We start from the raw sequence: 20,186 nt of genomic DNA on the forward strand, positions 1-20,186 counted from the left end.
ACACACGATGAGGCGCTGGTCAAATCCAGACACCCAAGTGGTGCCACAAAGAGGTTGTCCAGCAGACTGCAGATTAAACATCTTAGTATTATTTGATGCTTTTGACCATTAAATACAGTTTAAAATGATTGCACAATGAAAATGGTGCCTTGCGATATGAGTTTGTCATTCCGCGACCACGCTCATAAACTCAAAACACTCTTATCGTACCGAAAAGAAACAACAAAACTTGTTGTAATGTGTATTTTAATGAGGGGGGAAAAAGCTCTCCGTAATATTGTACAGCACTTGACAAAAACAAACAGTAAAAATGACATAATTAAATCAAATTAAAAGCAGTTTTTGACACACTGCATCGATTGAATAGCCATTGTGCTGCTGCCCATCTTGGCCACCTGGGGGCAGACAGATATACTGTTCATTATGACGTCCCAACACTTCTCAGTTAATTAGTATGGCACTAATATGAGTTGTTCTTTGCAGACGATAAAGAATATCTGACTGTGAGGCCTGTTATACTGACTGTCTACATGTGTTCCTGCACTGTTTGTGTTCAATTTCTTGCTTAAAGGGTTATAGCACAGCAACATAGATGCTATTTAGCATTAGCATTAAGCTAGCAGACTTAAATGCCAAACTATGTGGTTGTTTTAAATACACAAGGTGCAATTCTCTTAGTTTTATGTTTAGTTGTAAACTAAACATGCATTGTAAAACACATACATGCGTGCGCTTCGAACGCATGAGTTGAAAGACACAAGTGGTCTTTAGTGTTGATAACAGCAGAGTCGGGTCCTGATTACCTGTAGGCGTGTATTAAAAAGCAATGTGTACTTCACTTTGAATAATAATAATCATAATAATAAAAAGTCATTTTAAAAAAAACTTTACATAACAAATTGAGTCCAAAAGGCAGAGGTTAGACTAGCTACCTGATGAATCAATAATGAAGCCGGGTGGAAAAGCGGATGGGGGTGCTGGAGTGATTTTTAAGAACCAGGCAAACCACATTTTAGTTTCAATATAGCTGCCCAAGAAAACCGGTTTTTAACCCAGTATCATTACCCTCCAGTTGCTCCGTTTTCTAAAGCAAAAACCAGTTGAAATGGGTTGCAGCTATGATACAATTGTTTGACAGTTTTTGTCAGCTCTCTTTTGTTCCTGTGGTCCGGACATTGCCCTTTATCAGCGCATCAGATAAATTGCGCAGATCATCCTCCTCCTTAATTACAAACAGGCACCGGCTGACCTGCTGCTGATAGCGGCTCTGATGCTCATTTTCTGACCACCTAAGGACATTAGAGAGGATTTAATCCTTGCAAATGGACACCACACATAGGTAATGAGGGAGATTTTACAGGCCTAGCATCTTTATAACCCCTTGTAGACGCATATAGTTGTGGACAATATCTGGTAGGGATCGGTCCTTGACTGTTTAAAATGAGTTTACAGCACATTCATTCATGTCTGCGGAAAGCAAAACCTTTTCAATGTAATTTTTGTTTCTACAGTGGTACTTTGACTGTCAAGTTTAATTCATTCCGTGACCATGCTCCTAACTAAAGTCACTTGCAAATCAAGTTTCGCAATTGAAATGAAAAGAAATGCCAGGAAATAATTTGTTCCAGCTCCATGGGTCTGAATTACTAGCGCCCGCTACTATTTGCTGCCAAGTAGTGACATCCACTAAACCCTCCAATGGCTCAAGACAGACAACAACGAGTATTGTAAATGAAGCAATGTTTTGAACCGTTCATTACTTTGACAACGTGCACACACATGCATGCACACTCCACAAGTGCTGAAACAGTGTTCTCACCACACAAGAGCCCCGGGATCCATCCCAACACACGTGGGATAGACACAACACTAGGGATGGGCATAAGAATTGGGTGGAATTGATTAATTATGCCTGGAAGCAACTGGATTCAAAATGATGTTGCAAAGATGAGGCACACTCTAACCGATCATGTAACTGAGCGAGCTTTCCAAGTGAGAACACATTCTTACGCCACATCTAGTCTATCACTAACCTATACGAACGCAGTAGTGAGGGGATAATTGAAGTAGAGAGGTATGTATGAAAAACACACACCCCGGTCGTCATGGTAACGAAATCTGTACTCTGCATTGGTTCCGCAGTAGAGGATACAGGGTGACCAGTCGCTCATTTCCATTTTCATGAGACAGGACCCCCTCACCCCCACCCGCCTTCACCAAAAAATTTGGCTACATTCCAGAAAGCTTAAATAACAGGGTGTAGTAATTGTGCTGTAATTAATGTAATTTGAACAGCATGTCACTAACAAACTGTGAAAAAAATAATACATTTCCTTTATTATTTTTTATATTGTAAAGAAATAGCCAAACTACCATTAACTTGTGGCGCATGAACACAGTTTAGGAATTCATGCTCGATATCGCCAACTAGTGGCCTATAATGCACATTATAGTGTTTTCAAACACATTTGCTGGTAAACAGAGATCGTACCGACAACTTCTTATGTACAAGGGATCCTCGGTTTGACTGACTGAGAGCATTTCCTGCCGACAAGCTGCTTATATAGAGGAAGGCGGACGTGACTGAGGACAGAATGCGGACGTAAAGGGGGAAGGGTGCGCGTGACAGAGGAGGCTAAAGACACGCCCCCAGTTGGTATATAGTTCCGGTATGTGCATCGGTTTGGCTAAGGACCCCCGAAAATGGCACCTACGAAGAGACACGCTTACGAAGCATAGTTTAAACTGCAAGCTATTAGTTACGCGGCGGAACGTGGGAATCGAGCAGCCGAGAGAGAATTCAAGATCAACGAATCCATGGTTCGCAAGTGGCGGGAGCAGGAAAACGAGCTTCCCCAAGTCAAGAAGACGAAGATGAGTTTCCGCAGAAAAAAAAAAGAAAAATAAAACGCCGAAACAAGGCGAGGTGGCCCGAGTTGGAAGACCAACTCGAGCAATGGATTAATGAGCAAAGAACCGCTGGGAGAAGTGTCTCAACAGTCACCATTCGACTGAGTGCAATAACTCGGAGCTTGCCATCATTCCGGGAGGCTTGACGAACCACTGGACATCCGTGTAAACAGGGCCTTCAAAGTGAAGTTGCGAGCGGCGTGGGAGCCATGGATGACAGATGACGAACACAGTTTTACTAAGACTAGGAGGCAGCGCCGGGCGAGTTACGCCACAATTTGTGAATGGATTGTGGATGCTTGGGCAAACATGTCTGCTTGCACTGTTGTTCGAGCTTTCGTAAAAGCCGCCGGCATCATTTCTGAGGAGTCGCACGGCAACGAGACTGACTCCGACAATGACGAGAGGGAACCTGGCGTGTTTGATTGAGAACTTGCCCAGCTGTTCATCTCGGATACAGAAGAGGAGGACTTTGATGGATTTGTGGATGAGGATTGATCAAAAAATAACATGAGTACATTGTTAAATACTTCAAAAAAGTACAACCAAACTCAGTTTTGCTCCCGCTGCCTTTTTAAAAACATTGTTTCAGCGTGCATGCATGCTACCATATGTTTTAAGCTAGCGTATGTTTTACCGTGCATGCGCCCAATAAAACGGTGCGCCTTATGTATGTGTTAAATACAGAAATAGACCCCGTAACTGAGACTGTGCCTTTTAATACGGTGCACCTTATGGTCATGAAAATACGGTATAGTGTTTCTACTTGTTAAACAGCACAATACTGTAAGCTCACCAGAAGGATTACAAAAATAGTAACAAGGCTGCAGAGGACATCAAAAGTATACACACCCCTTTTCAAATGTCAGGTTTTTGGTGTTGTAAAAGAATTTTGACCAAGATAAAGCATTTTCAAACTCTGTCCACCATTAATGTAACCTAGAATTTGCACAACTCAACTGATTTATTTCTGAGAGCAGAGGTAAAATAAAAAACTGAAAGAAACTTGAATGTGACTGACTTGGTCTTGACCTTTTACTTATTGCCTTCTGCGCTAGATCACCATTGCAAAAGAGACGTTCCGTTTTAACTGGTCTTTTACCTGGCTATATAAAGTTTCGATAAAATACATCAAAATAAATCTGGTTGCACAAGGATGCACTCCCTCTTATAACTGGCATGTGGCTGTGTTCAGAAGTACCGGTAACATCAAATTCAAACTCATGTCCAATGGGAGTCCACACACACCTGCCACCATTTCAATTTTTAAGTGGAAAACCAACAACACATGCATAGGGCCTTACAGAAACATTATTTGCTCTATCCACTAAAATGACTCAATAAAGAAGCTGTTTCCTGACCAGAATTATTTGTTTTGAAATATCCAAGTTTGGGCAGTGACAAAACTACGCTGCATGTTAAAGCTGTTGTTTAGCTGCTTTGATTGGCCCACGAAGCCCAATAGAAGTCTTTGTGCGCAGACATGTGACTTTCTTGTGTCGTTTCATTGGTGAACTTGAGTCAAAGATCACTGTGGTAATCACGGTGGATTGGAGCAACGGCGCCGGATGAGGAAGACGAAAACGAAAGTCTAAAAATATTATTGAGAAATGAAAGTAGCGAGCAGCATTTAGATTATTGTAACGGAGTAAAAGTGCAGTTACTTCTTAACATAAATACTCGAGAAAAAGTAACGAGTATGCTTCATTAAAACTACTCTGACGAGTACAATTTGTCCAAAATGTTACTATAGTAAATGTAACGAAGTAAATGTAGCGGGTTCCTACCCACCTCTGTCACTAAGCTACGCTAATGCAGTAAATTCAAAATTAAAGTAAATATTTGCATGAAAATCACTTCGAGGTCATGAATATACAACAATCGAATGAGCAACAGTAGGTACATAGGCGGTAACTGAGTGTGCCTTCTTGTGTACATAATGAGATATTCTCACGCTGTGGCCACTTAAGACATGAAGGGAGGGGCATGGTCCAATATGTGCAAGTGAGACCAGTGTTACAAATGGGTTTGTATTGGGACAACAACACACCAGCAACCTATAAATCAGGAAGATTTAGTTTTAGTTTTTTTAAGAGATCACATACAGACGACAACATTGGCAAAAGACATATGTTCACCTGGACCTGCAAAAATGGTGTAATATGCATGCCAGGTCAGTAGTTGGCGATAGTACTTTGACAAGAAACAACACAAAACACACATGCCGGCGTGTATGTGAATTTAGAATCTGACTGTAGGGTTCCACGGTTTACGATGGAGTTCTGTTCCTAAGGTAGCGATGTAACCTTTATACCTAAATCAGTGTGCGGTGAAGTCTATCACTAACATATGCTAACTCAGTAGTAAAGTCATAATTACAGTAAATGTTTGCATTAAAAACACTTCTAGGCCATGAATATAGAACAATCGGATGAGAAAAAGTAAGTACGGAAGTAACTGGGCATGCCTTCTTGTGCATGACGACATATTCTTACAGCGGTACGCAAACGACTTAATTTTGCGCCGTTTGTAATCTCAAAACATCGTATGTGGGTCCTATCGAAAACTGAGGAACCCTTGTAAAAATAAACAATTACAATTTCAATGCCCTCCCTGGTGTGCATACAGCAGAGTTTATGTTTAAATCAGTATGCACATCACTTTGCAGGCACTTGCTTTACAAGGCACACATAACCACTGCACTATTTACCTACAGTATATCTGTATATATAACAGCAGGTGGCAGGAAAATGGCCTTCCTGTTTACATCTGCACCCATTTACTTTCACCCAAAACCCACAGACATAAGTTCCCTGTAATGGAGAAGGTGATACAGCCTGAGTGGGTAAACGAATGTCATCAGCAATTAGAGGCTGCCGTTATAGCTTCAAACATAGCGGCCACGGCACATACGGGTCAGGAGTTTGCCATGTATCATCGGGATTACAACCAATCCGCACAGTAGCGCGTTAGACCATCACAGCCAAGGACGTCTCAAGGGCAGCCAGACCGGGAGAGGACAAGCATACACACAATGTGTGCGAGCAGCAGCCACATAAAAGAGCAGGTGATTAATGTGCGTATGGCGAGGCCAAACAATGTGATCCCACGGCAACAAGGGCTTGGATCATTCCTCGGAGGGAAGTGCACTACATCTTGTTGTCCTTCATCCACATCTTTAACTGGCACTCTGATCATTGAGGATGGTTTATTGGAACATTAGTGGGCTTTTGATGTTATGTTTAGAGGTACGGCATGTAAATATTGAACTGTTAAATTGGAATCTCTAAATGCTAATAAGGGTGGAACATTTGGAATTTGACCAACATTTTCCTCAGTTCATCATCAAAACAATACCTCTGGCTATAGGTTTGTGACATGAGGCAAGACACGCCATGGGCTATAAAGAGAAGAAGAAAGTGAGATGACAAACGTATTAATTGAGAAACATTGCCATGTTCCAGTCCTTTGGTCCAGCATTTCCATGCACGTTAAGAAAGTGCATTATATTGTTTTCACATTTCATAACTTCTTTTTCCACTTGTGTGACAAATTAAGCACCGCACACCCCGAGTGAAAAGGCTGAACATGGCTGAAGTGGACCATTGCGAAAAAATGTGAAATTAGATTCAAATTTGATTCAAAAGATTAGGCGATTCTTCACCGCACACCGAGCATTTGAACACCGTGCCCCGATGTGCCGCAATGCTGCAACGGAAAAACTGCAACCCTGTGTCAGGCTTTGAGGCTCCACATACAAGATACTTAACTGTATAGCTTTTTATTGAACCAAAAAAACATGGTGTGATTGTCAAGGAAGAAGCAGATTGCCACAAAGACAGAAAACAGGATAAAATAAAGGAGAAAGTGTGGATATTTTTGAGAGGCTGTTGACTGCACCCGTGCATTTTGGTGACAGGGACTCGCCTCGCTTTGATTTCTCACTACAGTACTTGGTGTTAGAATAAAACACGTGTGTGCGTGTCTGAAAGCTCTTGTGCATTTTTGATTGGCTGTTACATCTACAAAATTTGAATCGCGGCTAAACTAGAGGCCGATGGCCGTCTGTTAATGAACACTAGTTCCCAGACCGCGCACACTGACAGTTCAATCGGGTTCGGCCACGTCACTCGGGCTTAAGAATGCTACAAAATGCGGTGGGATCTCAGTTTGTATTAAGCATATGTGATTTATGTTTGTGTGTTTTGTGTTTGTGTGTTTTATGTTTGTGTGTATTGTTTTATTTTACGATTACTTGATAGGTTAGGTCATTTTTACATTTGTGAGATGATTAAGAACGACAGAAAAACGAAAGATTTTCTGTACAGACTTTATGATGGCGAGAGACCCTGGAATGGATTAATTCAAATATTTTCTATGGGAAATTTTGATTCTGAATATAAAATAATTGGAGAGCAAAAAAGCGTGATTGACCTAAGATCTCCCATCTAAGAACAAAAATAAAGACTAACATTACAGTAGACAAATACTTTTATGACAGTAAATAAAAGACACAGTGGGGAGAGAGAGAGAAAGGACCAAATAAGATAGATAGATGTGTGAGCAAAGAGGCCTTCACTGCTTTTTTAGAGGTTTTCCCAAGAGGCTGTCACAGGGAGCTAATCTCAACCAATGCACGTACAGTCTATTAGCAAGGATCAGGTCCGAGGGTAGAAAAGGTGGCAGGTAGAGCATGAGCGTGATGAAGAAGGGAGGGCAGTAGATGGATGGCAGGGCAGGTAGAAATCGGGTAGGATGTCAAAGGAATGTTTCTGTCATCGCCTCCTTAACAAGACATCCCGTGAGCTTGTCGTTGCTCCAGTGTGTAGGAGGCATTATTTGAAAAAGGCACAGAGACTCATTAGATATAACCACAATACCATGTTCAGACTTAATATGCAGTTGCAAAAAATCTCATGCGGGGCCCTCTGTTGGCTATGAAACACCTTATTATTAAGTCTTAATGTGTTCAGAATCAACGGGAAATATGGACAGCTGAGAGGTTCCACTTTTGACACCATTAACATGAATCTATTTGTCCCTCGGTGAGCACTCTGGCGCCAGACAAGACAGTTTGTCACCTCCCTGAACATTTAAGGATGACTCTTTGCAGAGGGGGGGAGCGGCTAGGGGTTTCTAACATAGCGAGATCAAACTCCGAAAAGCCAACAGCAGGGCAAGGCAAAAACATATCTGATAACAATTAAGCATGTGGAGGAGTGGTGTAAATATGTGATGTGACTCCAGCTGGAAACTACAAATCTTCAGTCTGTCACTTTGGAGTCTGACAGCGGTGTGATAAATGATTGTCATGAAATTTAGCCTTAACAGCAAAATCTCCTAAAAAACCTACAGACATTATGTTTCCAACCGGGCTTCCTCCAATTGTTTATAATACAGTGTATATGTGTTGATAATATTATACAATTTAAATATATGGATATCATCACTGTCCAATGAATCCATTGCATGTCGTGTTTCTTCTTTTTTCTCAGGAACAATAAAAAGCTGCCCTGTGATTGGCTGGCAAACCAGTTAAGGGTGTACCCCGCCTCGTGCCCGATGTTAGCTGGGCTAGGCTCCAGCACGCCCGCGACCCTAGTGAGGAGAAGCGGCTCAGATAATTGATGGATGGATGAACAATAAAAAGCTGGTAACAGAGACAAACTTCATTTGACAACACTGCACTGGAATTAAAACAATTTAGCGCCATCACAGTATGTGGAAAAACTGTCTTGTTATTTTGAGGCGGGCATAATCATCATCATCACGTAAAAATGACTTTCAGAATCAGAATCATCTTTATTTGCCAAGTATGTCCAAAAAACACACAAGGAATTTGTCTGCGGTAGTTGGAGCCGCTCTCGTACGACAACAGACAGTCAATTGACAGAGAAACCTTTTGAGACATAAAGACATTGACAAAAAACAGTTACCGACCAATAAAGGGTTTCTAGTTATCTGGTAATGCCGGTACAAATTATTATTATTTTTTTTGACAATTGTGCAAAAAGATGCAAAGTCGTCTAGCACTGAGAGCAGTTTGAATGACTAATCTCGCAATAGTCCGGTGAAATGACCATTGTGCAAAGCGAGTGCAATAATCTGGGACAATGTTGATTGTGCAAATGTTGCAGATACTCCTCAGTCAGTGTGCAAATGGTGCAGATGGTGCAGATGCTACTCTGCCATGAGTGGCCAGTATTGGTCAACAACAGATATGCAAATAGTGCAGCGTGGTGAGACTACTACAGTGAGTGCACGAGTAATATATAATTGCCCCGACAGAAATGTGACAACAAACTCAGACAAAAAAATTGGCAGCATGTTGCAATGGAATTGTAGGTTAGCTGTTTAAGAAGTTGATTGCAAGAGGGAAGAAGCTGTTGGAATGTCTGCTCGTTCTAGTTTGCATTGATCGGTAGCGCCTACCTGAGGGAAGGAGCCGGAAGAGCCGGTGACCGGGACGTGGGGGGTCCGAGAGGATTTTGCACGCTCTTGTCTTAGTTCTGGCAGCGTGCAAGTCCTCAATGGTGGGTAGGGGGGTACCGACAATCCTTTCAGCAGTTTTGATTGTCCGTTGGAGTCGGAGCTTGTCCTTTTTTGTAGCAGCACCAAACCAGACTGTGATGGAAGAACACAGGACTGATTCGATGACCGCTGTGAAGACAGCTATGACAGATCAAGTCATTTATATTCCTTTAATCTTTTAACAATGGCTGGCAAGGGAACATTATGGTTCAACAAAGTTCACAATGTCATCAAAGCAACATCCATCCATTTTCTATTGAGCTTGTCATCAATAGGATCACGGGTGAGTTGGAGCCTATCCCAGTTGACTTTAGGCGAAAGGCGATCACAGGCCAGCATTTATATTTCACGTAATTCGCTAGTTTCAAGGCAAATTTAGCTTCATTTTGATCAATCAGACTCAATTCATCTGTTCAAAACATTACATTCATAATCCTAGGTTGTCGATAATTGTTTCATTAAAACAAACGGACGGCGATCGGCTATCCTCTTCTCTGCGTTGTGTCGATTGTCTCTTAATACAAAAAGAATGGCGGCTGCGTGGTCTAATGTGGAAGAACATGTTTTGTAGGACAGTTCTGGCGGCAAATGTAGATACTTGTAATAAACATGGAGTTATAATACATGTTTTTATTGGTTGTTTGACTGCCATACTTTTAAGAGTACATGCAGGAGAACATCAATGTTGTAACTCAAAATCATGGAAAAGTGGAGCTATGGGACTTTCATTGGATAGGGACAAGATGTAGCCTCCAGTAAACCACCCCTGAAACGCATCTTTTTAAGGTTGTCTTCATATTTTCCACAAGATGCCACCAAAACACCCTGCTCCTCCTAAGGAGCCATGTTAGTGGAGGTGTTGCTAGTGTTGTCTTGACAATGAACAGTAGCATGATGGAAGATACCAGTCGAGCTCCGAGGTGGGGTAGAAAGTTGCAAAATGTCTTCACGTGAAATCGTTCCGTGGCGCAAAAATGGTTGGGGAGTCTGGGACCGTTGTACTGTTCAGGGTGTACCCTGCCTCCTTCCCGATGATAGCTGGGATAGCCTCCAGCACGCCCGCGACCCTAGTGAGGAGAAGCGGCTCAGAAAATGGATGGATGGATGGATGGATGGATGGATAGACTTCGACTCAACTTTCATCAAAATAGCGTCAACTTCCAAAAAATCTTTTGTCGTTCAACACCAAGTCAATGCCAACCATGTCTTTCTTGTATTCAGGAGTTCAGGGTCTCTTGGTATGACACACATACACCTGAGTGTGCACACAATTAAGACAACGGCTCCCCTGCACCAGCTTGCGTGGTGTGAGTGAAAGCAACACCAGAAACACCCACAAACTGCCACTTTGTGACGCATTCTGTAAAAGGCCGTTGTTCCGTCACCTCTGTTTTTGTTAGCATCCCACAGGAGCTCAAGCTTCTTCTTCCTTTCACTTTTGTATCGCCCTTGTCATGACATAAAAAGGTACATGATAAATAGGAGCTGTGCCACGGTCATATCTGTTATGTTTTTTTTTTTTGTTTTTTTTTTCATTTCTCAAACTATTCCAGCACAAGGATGGGGGATTCTCTGTCACAGTGGACACAATATACACATGGATGATTGATATTTTTTCAGCTAAAAGGATCTGTGTGGCGCTGAATACAGAACATTATATTATGATGCTCCTCGTGTCTGTTTGCCGATACGACCTTGCCTGTCAGAGACTCCTAAGTGGCATAATTGCTGGTACAACCTTCAGGAGGTTGCGCATGCTTGTCCCCCATTAGATTGAAGCGGCTCTGGACAGTTCGCATTAATGGTAGGCTACATTCCTTCCTTTCTGATGCCGCCATTTCTCTTCTTTATGAGATGTGTCACATTCATTCCCCCTTGCTTGCCTGCAGCAAGTGAAGTCCTGTGAAACTAGCCATCAATGTTTACCTCTCAGGACGTAGGACAGATGGGTTTTCGTTTACTACAAGTCGACAAGGTTATGATTTTAGCGCTGCTTGTTAGTTTGCATGATTATGCAACCACGACTCCATATCCAGAGGGGTAAGACATGGACCAAGGAGGACGTTTTCCACAGATCCAGAGGGATGTGATGGATTTGCCAGCACATCTTTCATTTTCTATCCAAACTAGTGAGAATAATAATCTTGTAAATAACTCTGGCCACCCAGTTCCTCATCCGCTACAAACTCATCTTACTAATCATTCAATATTTCCATCCTCAGTGACCTCTTTACCCCATTGACAGGTGACATCCTTAACCAATGGTCTGGTCAGGATGGGTATTGAGTCACAGGTATCGAGTCACAGTCACGGTCACGGTCAAACTGTGATCCTGCAGTGTTGCTGCCTCCACCATTTGGAACGCTCTCTTTTCTGAAATATACAACAATGGTATTTAGTGCAGTTTTGTTGTCTTTGTAGTTCCTTCTGCTTTTGTATAGTGTTTCATTATCGGGAATGAATAATGCATGAATCTTAATGACAGAATGAAGGGAGCTGCTAGAAGTAGGTGTAATATTTAGCGTTTCACACAGAGACACCCCAAAATTTTGTTGAATCCCCCCCCAAAAAAGTACGGAAGAGTTTTTAACTCATACGGGGTATACACATGAATATAAAACAATCAAATATAAAAGAGAAAGATAACGGTAACTGAGCATGTCTTCTCGCTCGTAACTTTGTAATGTCGTATGTGGGCACCGTCCTAAATCATGGACCCACTGTATAAGTGTAATTAATGGCCTGACAAATTCATAACAGTGACTTGGATCAACCACAAGACAAATGCAAATTACGGTGGATGGCATCACTGCTGTGGTACCTATCAAGAAAAGGTAGAGGCAACACAAAGACACGATGGCTCACTGACCGGTCTAATAGTTGCTGCAGTAATCCGTCCCACTTCTGTGAACAGGCCTCCATCTGTCACTGGAAAGCTGCAGCGTTCCCTCCAGGTGGGAGTGTAGTGTAGCAGGGCAAAGGATGCCCTCCTCTGCAGTCCCCAAAGTGTTCAAACCCATGCCAGGTAGCAGGATCGCACACCGACCTAATGTATTCACTCTAATTAAACTGTGCCAAGCACCACAAGTGCCCAGCCTCTAAAGTAGAAAGACCAACTGTTTGTATCAGAGGATGGCAACACTGTATTCCGACCCCCCGGTACCATCTGGATCACCTGGAACTGAGGGGCACCACAGAGTGGCTGAATTTTTCTTCTTAATTAGATGGTAGGCGCTGGCAGGAAATGAGGGGGAAAAGCTGAAGGATCACATTGAGTAAAGCATTTCAACATCCTGAATCCCTAGATAGCAATCACATCTGTTACCACCATTTCCACCTTGTGAATTTGAATTTTTCAAGGAAAAAGTTTGCTTTTACAAGCCGGGAAGGGAAAGGATACCCCACCACCACCAATAAATGATCCAATTAAGCCATGATTCAGTCAAACAGGTTTAGGATGTTTGGCTTTCGATGGACATCTGAGCCATGGTAGGAATATATTCTGACATAAAACGAAGCCAATGTTTAACGCGTTATCTTCTTCTTGTTGATTTTGTCGTCAAGGAGGATGCGTTTCCTGGCAGCAGCTAAAACAATAAATGTGACCGCACCAGTGAGTGATTGAGAATGTTTGCTGATAGCAGTTACACAAAAGTCCTTATATTTAAGTGTTAAGGAAGTTTAGAATTGTGACTGTTTGCGTAGGTATCCATTTGGGTAATTATATAGTATCTCCCATTTTGTTTCTCAGTGAAACTAAATAATCACACAATGTTTCTAAATGAGTTTTTTTGCCAGTGCAATATTCAATACTTGTTGTTACATTAAGTCTACTTGGATATAGATGTCTACTTTGGATTTCCTAGGGGAATTACTACTTAATAAACGATTTAATTGAATTTACTATAATATAAATACATATTTATTTTATTTCTGAAACTATATTATTGTAGTTGTTATTATTTTGCAAATATGTACGAGCATTTCTGAGCTTAGAAAAAATGCTAAAAATGTAACTTTTCAGAGAGAATTACTTTGTCATGTTTCACATGGTCATTCATAATTTGTTTTTTTTCCCCTATATTTTAATTACAATGTGCCAGTAGACGAGTGGTTAGCACAACTGCCTCACAGTTCTGGGCACCGGGGTTCAAATCACGGCCCCGCCTGTGTGGAGTTTGCATGTTCTCCCCGTGCCTGCGTGGGTTTTCTCCGGGCACTCCGCATTTGTCTTCCTAATCTTCCTCCCACATCCCAAAAACATGCATGATAGGTTGATTGATGACTCTAAATTGCCCGTAGGTGTGAATGTGAGTGCGAATGGTCGTTTGTTTATATGTGCCATGCGATTGGCTGGCTGACTGGCTGGCAGTTCAGGGTGTACCCCGCCTCTCGCCCGAAGATAGCTGGGATAGGCTCCAGCGCGCCTGTGACCCTTGTGAGGATAAGCGGTAAAGAAAATGGATGGATGGATGGATAATTACACTGTTTTCATAATCAAAGATTTTTGTCTTTCTTCACGTTTTACAGCTCATTATTTCCTACTCATTATTCTGTACTTGCCATATACACACTGCTCTGACTTGGATATCCCGTTGACATGCCTGCATGCACTGTCTTGCCACATTATCGAGGCTGACCCACAAGCTCTTCCCTGCCAATTTGCATAAATCACAGTCTACATCTGACAGTTACTAGGCAGCCGTGGCAAGAGATGCCCTGAGCCTGTGCAGAAACAAGGCCACCAACTCAGAAAAAAGGGAAGCTCGCATGACAGAGTGACAAATGTGAGCGGCTCTCTGCTTTGGCTCCTCATGTGGTAACAGAGTGCGTGTGTGTGTGCGTACGTGTGCGTACGTGTGTGTGTCTGCGTACGTGTGCATATCAGACATGCAAACACCAAAGGCATGAAAATGGTGACAAAAAAAAAAAAACATTGTAGGGAGGGTCTGGGGGGATCCCTCGGGCCCCCGCAGCTAATTTTTTTGATTTTAACATAAATTAAGCAATCTGGAAGACTCTGAAGAGTACAATAAGGTAAAATAAAAACATTTTCTTCATGCAGGAAAACATTTATTTACACCGCTCAAGTACATGTTGATGTAGAAATTGAACATTAAAATTAAATTTGCCTCATTTTTTTGCTTTTTTTGTTCTGGCCTCCGACTTGAGCCAGACCCATCTCCACCTGCATCCGGTGCCTGGTTCAAGCTGTGCCACATGAATAGCATCCTCCTCTTTAAGCACTCTCATTCTGGAAAATACTTGACAACAATCATTGTCTGTTTCAAAAAAAATTTCACTATACCAACTTCAAAGTCTAATCCCAAATGCATCCACTTCTGTCCTGAGTCTAGCCTCCACTACTCTTTCCCATAACTTCATTGTGTGGCTCATCAACTTTATTCCTCTATAGTACCCACAGGTCTGCACATCACCCTTGTTCTTAAAAATGGGCACCAACACGCTTTTCCTCCATTCCTCAGGCATCTTGTCATGTGCTAGAATTCTATTGAACAAGCTGGTCAAAAACTCCACAGCCACCTCTCCTAGATGCTTCCATACCTCCACAGGAATGTCATCAGGACCGACTGCCTTTCCATTTTTCATACTCTTTAATGCCTTTCTAACTTCCCCCTTACTAATCATTGGCACTTCCTGGTCCACCACACTTGCCTCTTCTACTCTCCCTTCTCTCTCATTTTCCTCATTCATCAACTCCTCAAAGTATTCTTTCCATCATCTAGCACACTACTGGCACCAGTCAACATATTGCCATCTCTATCCTTAATCACCCTAACCTGCTGCACATCCTTCTCATCTCTATCCCTGTCTGGCCAACCTGCATAGATCCTATTGTCCTTCTTTAGTGTCCAACCTGCCATACATGTCATCATATGCCTCTTGTTTGGCCTTTGCCCCCTCTACCTTTGCCCTGTGTCGCATCTCAATGTATTCCTTTCGCCTCTCCTCGGTCCTCTCAGTGTCCCACTTCTTCTTTGCTAACCTTTTTCCTTGTATGATTTCCTGTACTGTGAGGTTCCACCACCAAGTCTCCTTCTCTCCTTTCCTGCCAGAATATATACCAAGTACTCTCCTGCCTGCTTCTCTGATCACCTTGCCTGTAGTGTTCCAGTCTTCTGGAAGCTCCTCCTGTCCACCGAGAGCCTGTCTCACCTCTTCCCGAAAAGCACTCGTCCTGTCTCACCTTCCATCACACGTTTCTCTGCTCTGCATTTGTCTTCCTAATCTTCCTCCCCACCACCAGAGTCATCTTACACACCACCATCCTATGCTGTCTAGCCACACTCTCCCCTACGACAACCTTACAGTCGGTAACCTCCTTCAGATTACATTGTCTGCACAAGATGTAATCCACCTGCGTGCTTCTACCTCCGCTCTTGTAGGTCACCCTATGTTTCTGCCTCTTCTGGAAAAAAGTGTTCACTACAGCCATTTGCATCCTTTTTGCAAAGTCTACCACCATCTGTCCCTCCAAGTTCCTTTCCTGGATGCCGTACTTACCCATCACTTCTTCATCACCCCTATTTCCTTCACCAACATGTCCATTACAATCTGCACCAATCACGACTCTCTCTCTGTCTGGGATGCTCAGAACTACTTCGTCTAGCTCCTTCCAGAATTTCTCTTTCACCTCTAGGTCACATCCTACCTGTGGGGCATAGCCGCTAATCACATTATACATAACACCCCAATTTCAAGTTTCAGCCTCATCACTCGATCTGATACTTTTTTCACCACCAAGACATTCTTAGCCAACTCTTCTTTTAAAATAACGCCGACTCCATTTCTCTTCCCATCTACACCATGGTAAAATAATTTAAACCCTGCCCCTAAACTTCTAGCCTTACTGCCTTTCCACCTCGTCTCCTGGACAAACACTATATCAACCTTTCTCCTAATCATCATCTCAACCAACTCCCGAGATTTTCCTGTCATAGTACCAACATTCAAAGTCCCCACATTCAGTTCTAGGCTTTTGCTTTCCTCTTCTCTTTCTGCCAAAGAACCCGCTTTCCACCTCTTCTTCTTCTTCTTCGACTTAGACTTCGACTCATGGTAGCTGAATTTCCAACGGCACCCTGCAGGTTGACGGCGCCTGTGGCGGATGTTGTTAACCTGGGCCACGACCGATCCGGTATGGAATTCTTTGGATGAACGCTCATATTTGTTTGGTAAAGTTTTAAGCCGGATGCCCTTCCTGACGCAACCCTCTGCATTTATCCGGGCTTGGGACCGGCCTACAGTTTGCATTGGCTTGTGCCCCCCATAGGGCTGCATTAAACCTACACAATGTCTGTCATTTCTCTAACTACAGAGAGGGGGCTAATATGTGGTGACAGAAAAATGACATTAAATGACTGGAGATGTGGAATGGGGAGTCATCAACTCATTATGACATCATCAATGTGGAATATCATCAAAATTGGGTAATCCCTGAACCAACCATAAAAGCAAATTTGGGTTGATCATAAACAGGATGTTGCACACAAACAAATAAACCCACATCAATGAACATGGATATGCTGCATAGGACTGTGCAAAAAGTCAAACTGTGTTGTTTAAATTGCAGACAGAGTAGTCATTTGACATAATAGTAAATAGTATGGTGTCTTTGCTTACTATTAAATCTATGAAGCCACATTCATATGCATGTATATGCATGCATGCGAATCAACCAGCTCGTGATTTATTTATTTTTTGCCAGCCCCTGCTCGCACTCATGCTGTTTTGCGGACAGAAGGTGCCTGAGCTCTTGTGTCACGCTGCGATAATAAAATTTACCCACCACTGACACTGCAGCTGTATGTACATCACCCTGTGCATTGTTTTGGTGGCACCAGACGCACACAAATGTGTACACACAGCTGTGATATAGAGGAGGCGCACATAGTCCAACATTCCAACGGCAAGCAAAAGATTAGTCATCGCCTTGAAATGACAGCTCACTCAGGATTCAGGTGGAAACTTTCAGTTGTGGTCTGACAAAATTCCCCCACGCTTTCAAACAAAATGTTTGCCCTGTTTTTCGCAAGCCTCATGCATCAGTGGGTTTGTGAAAAACACCGTCTTGGGACAATATTAGAAAGGATGCCTGAGGGCGGTTCTTTGAAGCTAAACGCCACGGCCAGGCGGCCCCGTCAATGGCGTGCTACACTCGCTAACTCCATGATGATGATGCTGATGCTGGTCTTCAGCCAGGCTGCAGGGAACGCAAAGCAGCTCTTTCCCGCTTCCATTTCCAGTCAGAAGTGATGTTAAATCTTAATATCGTGGTCGCGGGCTTCAACAGCAGGGCCAAGGAAAATCTAACAATCATTTGCTTAACAGAGCGTGGAACATTTGGCATGCAGCAACTCAAGTAGCTCATAATGCACTCATTTCAAATTAATATAACCTAAGACACAGGGTAGCTGGTGTAACCCTTTAGAGTTAAGTTATATCACTGGTGTTGTGTTTAAAAAAATAATAATAATAAATTAACCAAGCACCAATCACTTGAGTACATACCAGGAAAACTACAAGAGGTAGTCAAGTTTACGGTGGATTTTTAGTAGGATGGAGGATAATTTTCAGAAGGATGTGACTACTGAGCTTGGAGTGTTACAGACCGTCATAAGCAGGTAGCAACAGAGATACAGAGAGACTGGAAGAGTCACAGAAAGGCATAGAGAAACGAATTTCATTTTCGGATTAAGCGATGCAAAATTGTCCTATTGTCCTATATAGTTGAAAAAGACAATTTACCAAAAATAAATAAATAAAATTGAATCCCAGTGTTACCGTTCGCGTCTAAGCACTGAAATGCTTAGACCCTGCTGGATGCGCAGATACACAACTTATTTACATTCAAAACAGCAATGGTGTAACACTACAGGGATACTTTTGATAACATTGATGACGTCGCGGATCCCATTGTTATTGTTGTTGGTTATTTGTCTGTGAAACTTTTCGAGGATATGAAAAATCACTTCCGTTGTCGAAATGTACCCATAGTTCATGTAATCATTATAAAACGGTTATTTTTCCTGAACATCTTACCTCAACACTGCCACTTATTTCTAGGATGAATTCTAAGGCATATTTATTTGTCAAAAAATAGATTGTCGTACATTAGTGACGCTGACTACCTGACACTTAATTGTGGCAAGTTGGGGCAGCGGCGTCTGCTACACCACACAGCAGAGAAACGACAAGGAGAGGCAGCAGGGGCACATGATAGAAATCACTCCAAAATGCATTATGCAGATTACGGGACCATAAATAAACATATTAAGTTCAGGACTAAATTGATACTCTGTTTTCAATATAAATATATTCATCAATCAATCCCTTTTCTGTACTGCTTATCCTGTTCAGGGTCGCAGGAAGCTAGAGCCTATCTCAGCTGACTTTGGGCGAGAGGACTGGTCAATGACAAGGCGCATATAAGTACAGAAAACCACGCACACTAACATTTACATATTACTGAGTGGGACTCGAACCCCTGCGATTGGCTGGCGACTAGTTCAGGGTGTAGACCGCCTCTCGGCCGAAGATGGCTGGGATAGGCTCCGGCACGCCCGCGACCCTGGTGAGGATAAAGCGGTACAGAAGATGGATGGAACTGAACCCAGGCTGTATGCACAAAAGCCAGGCAAATGAACCATTCAACTGTCAGTGATTTTTGACGTCATTCAAACTTTTTTTTCCAAACAATGCGGAATTTGCAAATGGCCACTAAGAAGCACAGTGGTACCTTGACTGATGAGTTTCATTTGTTCTCTGACCATACTACTCATCATTCAAATCAACTTTCCCAATTGAAATGAATGGCAATGACATTTAATCATTCCAGCACCCCCCAACAGGCATGGAATCACACACATGCTACAGATGCCATTAGTTATTACCTTGGTGTTTTATTTCAGGACACTGACGGAAGTTCTTCAATTAATTGCGCCTCGTAATGGACGATAATTGGAGTTGTATGAAGACTAACAGCGCTCCGTTGAGGCACGTATCGCTCACAAATACTTCAAAATGTGACATTTTTTTCAACTGTTATTACTGCTGTGTATTTGCAGCTATCACTCAACTAATTAAAGAATTTTTCCCTGGCAACTTTCCTGGACTGTTTTCTTCCTGATATCCATATTTCATAAGCACTTCTCACCATTACCGCCCGCCTCCTCATCCTCCCCCTAGCCAAGCTCTTTTTCGTGCCAGTGCAGTTGAGTGCACAACAGGGAGCAGCTTATATTCTCTGCTCTTCTTAATTATTAAAGCCATCCTCAACACGTAGTGGCCTAATCCATCCACACAACTTGAGACAGTGAGTGAAAAGTCTGAGGAATGGTTTGTTTGTACTTATCCACTTTCACCAGACGTTGTAGCGGACAACCACTCGAGTGAGGTATTTATTTGTACAATTCAGTTTTATATTACTCATTGTATATTAAAATACATCATTAAATTACATTAATTTACCTTTATGGTCATTCCACGTGTCAAAAGTACAAGGCAACAAAATGTAGATTGCATATGAACAGAAATCAAGAAATAAAACTAAAAAGGATACAGTATACAGTACAGTATGTACAGCATGTAAGGCATGAGATGGTACGTAAATATATGTTAACATTACTGTCTATTTGACAATTAAGTGTTCTGTGAACGTGTTCTGTACTGCACTCAAATTTGTTATACATGATACAATTACCAATATAAAGACATGCTATTCT

At 42.3% G+C, this 20,186-nt stretch overlaps 1 protein-coding gene and 1 long non-coding RNA gene across 2 annotated transcripts in view; one reads left to right on the top strand and one right to left on the bottom strand.

Annotated features, from left to right (window-relative positions):
- The window catches only part of LOC133485544 (uncharacterized), a 32,928-nt gene extending 24,263 nt beyond the window's left edge, over positions 1–8,665 (top strand). Inside the window, exon 3 of the long non-coding RNA XR_009790718.1 lies at positions 8,406–8,665. This is a non-coding gene — a long non-coding RNA (uncharacterized LOC133485544). The remainder of the gene's footprint in view (positions 1–8,405) is intronic.
- The window catches only part of zmiz1a (zinc finger, MIZ-type containing 1a), a 176,944-nt gene extending 167,485 nt beyond the window's left edge, over positions 1–9,459 (bottom strand). The window contains exon 1 of the mRNA XM_061789374.1: positions 9,343–9,459. The gene's annotated coding sequence lies outside the window, so the exon portion shown is untranslated. The remainder of the gene's footprint in view (positions 1–9,342) is intronic.
- Positions 9,460–20,186: the final 10,727 nt, after the last annotated feature.

This window comes from Phyllopteryx taeniolatus, chromosome 11, assembly GCF_024500385.1.
Source record: "Phyllopteryx taeniolatus isolate TA_2022b chromosome 11, UOR_Ptae_1.2, whole genome shotgun sequence".
NCBI classification, from domain to species: Eukaryota; Metazoa; Chordata; class Actinopteri; order Syngnathiformes; family Syngnathidae; genus Phyllopteryx; species Phyllopteryx taeniolatus.